Source organism: Poecilia reticulata, linkage group LG1 (genome assembly GCF_000633615.1).
Source record: "Poecilia reticulata strain Guanapo linkage group LG1, Guppy_female_1.0+MT, whole genome shotgun sequence".
In the NCBI taxonomy this organism is placed as follows: Eukaryota; Metazoa; Chordata; class Actinopteri; order Cyprinodontiformes; family Poeciliidae; genus Poecilia; species Poecilia reticulata.
Genome location: NC_024331.1, coordinates 15361899 through 15365856, shown reverse-complemented (window position 1 = coordinate 15365856; position 3958 = coordinate 15361899). Strand labels below are relative to the sequence as shown.

Here is a 3958-nt window from a genome sequence, read left to right as displayed (position 1 = left end):
CACTTAAGTGTTCCCTTTATTTTTTTGAGCAGTGTATATATATATATATATATATATATAAAACTTAAAATCTTAAGTATTCCTCAAGCGAGAAATCTCTAGAGTATTTTTATCTTCTGTTGTGTTACTTCGTATAATTGGAGACTTTTGGAGACATGGTAACATATGAAGTCTTATGAATGTATATGTCTGATTTGGTCTTACAGTATAATTTCTGCAAATGCAGAAGTTCTTTTTAGGTTTTTCCAGGTGTGGACAGGTTCCAAGAGGAAACACATTTTGTTAATATGGCCTGTCTCTTCCAGCAGTATCAATTAACTACCTCAGTTGAGCACCAATGACAAAACTGCATTCATGTGGGACACAATTTACAACTACCCAGCCCTACAGCCTTCCTCATTTCAGCCACCATGATGGGCCAAGGTCGGCCAATTACCCTTCACTGACCAGCACACCCACAGACAAACTACAGCCACAGACCAGATCAGCTCATGTGTGTCTGAGTGTAGTGTAGTGTAGTGGACAGCGGCCTGGCATGCTAGATTCATGGGGAATATGTCAGCCATCAGCTTGGGCATTTCAAACAATGCCTCACAATGTGCTTGACAGCCCTGAAAAACAGCCTGGTGCTTGGAAACTGCCAGCCCATCATCTCAACTCCCTCATCTGGGCTCTCTCTGGCGCTCCCACTCTTGTTTGTGTGTGTGCGCGTGTGCATGCGTGTGTGTATACATCTCTCACCATCTCTCTCAATATCTCATTTTCTTCCCTGCCTCACCCTCCAAGCTCTCATTTCTGTCACCGGCTCTACCTTACATTTCCCCTCGCTTCTGTGTTCTCATACGGCTCGTTTCTTATTCTCAGACCTAAATGTTACAATTTTCTTGCTTCCACCCTCATCGTGCAGAGGTGTAACTTTTTTTTTTTAACCTATTAATACCCTCCTGCGCTGCCTTATACAGTGAAAACAGCTGCAGATGCCTGCCCCCTCTTGTTAAGAGCTGAGCAGCAGGTCACCAAATTGTAAAAGCCATCACACACGCTACTGTAGACACATACATTCACGGACACGGAGTAGTTATGTACATGACGGTATTATCCGGCTGAGCACTTATATATCCTGGTGAGACACCAGCCCATGAAGCTGCAGGGACACGCAGTTCCGTTCTCTTCTTTGTCCTATTCGCTTCCACCCAAGTCACATGCAGTAACAGCCATCTCTGATTCACAGCACTTAATTTACACCGGCTCATAACAGGATGTGATGGGCTCTTGGATGTTGGAAGAGGTCTAAAGGGTGGTGTGTGCGAGAGCAAAAGAGAGAGGGGGAACAATTGTGTGGGGTAGCAGGAAAGTCAGTGTTCATGTGAGAGAGGATTAGCAGTAAGCCAAACACTGCAGACTATTTCTGCATACTATTAGCAAGAGTGATGCCATTACAGATTAGTATGATGAAAAATTTTATGATGTGTTGCGCTTAGATTGAACAAAAAATTTAAATAGACAATTATGTAACTTTGTTGATGCCAAAACACAGCCTCAACATCCTCGGGTCACAAACTCTGTATTTGTGTGCATGCGCATGTGTGCGTTGCTGCCCCTCCACCCCCTTCGTGTTTTGTCAAGCTCATGCTGAAAAGTCAGGCACGGAAAACAATCCAAAGAACTTGCCGACCCCAATCCCTTCCCCCTTATGAATATGCATCCTTCCCAAAACCGATCCATATCTGCAAGATGGAAGTCTAAAACCATCCTCTTCACCCAACGACACCCCCACTTTTTTTTTTTTCCACTAAATGCACAGTGCCAGCCATATATAAATCTGCTAAGGTTCACCAGTCCATCCACAATATTTCTACATTTGCTGCTTGTGGAAGTCCTTTGAGGCATTTCTTATTTCTTTGCCTAGTGGAGAACTGGGAAGCGAATGCTCTTTTACAGTTTTTTTGGTAACTTGTGAATTGCCTATTTGTCACTGAATGCAAGAGGAAAATGCAATACAAAACCCTGCACTGTTCTTCTGTTTTTTTTTCTAAGTTGTAGGAGAAGAATAACAAGAATATTTAAATATTGCTTATTTCTTTATTCTTTCATAAGTGTGTTGATTTCACCCTAAAACGCTTTGGCATGCGGGGAGAATGTGTAAATAGGCATGTAGGTGTTTTAGTGGTACACTATTCGGTCTCTAGACATACATTACTTGATATTGCTCCCTTGCCTAAGGCATTACATAGACGTGTGTTGTGGGATTTATTTATAGAAAACAAATAGCGCTGCATCTGAAACATAGACCCAGTGGAATGTGGAGACATCTACTCGAATGAGTAGCTATGGAATTATGAATGATGTGAACTGTGTTTTTTTTTTGTTTTTTTCATAGTACTTTGACATTTAAATGAAATTTATTGGTCTGGATGTACCCTATCAAATGTGACCGCCTTGGAAAGGTGATGAAATTATGTGCTTACTATCAGCATAGCTGACAGATATGCAGCGTCCCGTCTGCTGATATTTACAGCTCACGAAGGAAAACTGCCCTACACAAGAATGTTACACATTTTTTTATGGTATTTAGATAATTGAATGGATGTTAAAATGAGGGGAGCTTTGCACATACATCACTCACCAGTGCATGAATTAGTGTTGGAGGCCAGATTCAACATATTTTAGAATTGTGCCGCTCAGGGTGGCAGCACGTTGGAGTCGTTCTGTACTTTCATTGAGATTTTTATTTTTTATTTTCTCAAATGTTTTTTGGGGGGGAAATAGTTTTTTTTTTTTTTTTTTGTCAACTTTTCCTTCTTGTTTTGGATGCTGTAGCTGGACTGATTTTTCCCCAAACTTTTTATACTTTGCTTCTTTGTTATGATGCATAACCATAGAAACAGGGTGGTTTACAGCAGGGAGCAGCTGATTAACAATGCAAAAGCTGAAATAATACCACAACTGAAGTCAGAAATCGCAGAGGAGTTGAGAAGGAGGCACCAAGGAGGACGAGGAGGAAGTTCAAACCATCTCTTCCATCCATCATAATGCGCAATGTGAAATCGTTAGCCAACAAGCTGGAAGAACTTCAAGCCTTGACAAGGACTCAACAATGCTATATGGAACGCAGTATAATAAGTTTTACTGAGACATGGCTGCAGGATTATATCCCCGACTCCAACGTCTCTCTGCTTCCTAGCAGACAGAGAATGAAAGAGCTGGGGGAAAAGGAAAGGAGATGGATTAGCAGTGCTTGTCAAAAAAGGTGTCATCTAGGGCCCTATTTCAGAAAGCAGGGTTAACAACATCTGAGTACAAGGCTTCTACCCTAAATAAACTTACCTGGCTCTGTGATATTCAGGGTTTTGGGTTTCAGAAAAGAAGTTATAAACTGGGTATCTCAATTCTGAGTCAAGTTACCTCTGAATTAAGTGTGAGCATGAGTAGGTAAGAGGCCCTCATCAATGGAAAGCTAATAACGCAATTCACCATGGCAACAAGAGAAAAGAGGAAGCCAAAAAGTGCACATTTCTCACCAATGGGATTAGAGATTTTAGTGACGGTCAAGGGAGACTATCGAAATATAACATGAAAGCAGTACTATTGCTGCTGCATAACAGCGAGAGTTAGAATGGCAAGTGAGCCAAGTCGGTGCATGAGTGTGATTAGCAGGTATTCTTGATGCTACACAGTTAACATCCAACAAACGGAAAATAATTGTATTTGCCTGAACAAAATATCAATATCTGCTATACTTTGGACACCATGAATATATTAATAGATTATGTCCTAAGTGTCAAAATGTGATACCGACTACATTTTATTAGCCTAGTTGTACCTTGCTTAAATTGTTAAAATAATATATGCTTGCTTTATTTCTGCAGGCAGTATTCACAGTACACTGGGTACTATCACAGTATGACGATGACTGATAATCCCTCTACTGTACAAGATTATAACATAGGAATACTAT

General features: G+C 40.9%; 1 long non-coding RNA gene across 1 annotated transcript; it reads right to left on the bottom strand.

Moving 5' to 3' along the window:
* Positions 1-2769: 2769 nt before the first annotated feature.
* LOC103464154 (uncharacterized) lies at positions 2770-3440 on the bottom strand. Its single transcript, XR_533602.1, has 2 exons — positions 3328-3440; positions 2770-3203 (listed from the first exon to the last, which is right to left on the bottom strand). It is a non-coding gene; the product is annotated as an uncharacterized LOC103464154 (long non-coding RNA).
* Between the last annotated feature and the right edge of the window lie 518 nt (positions 3441-3958).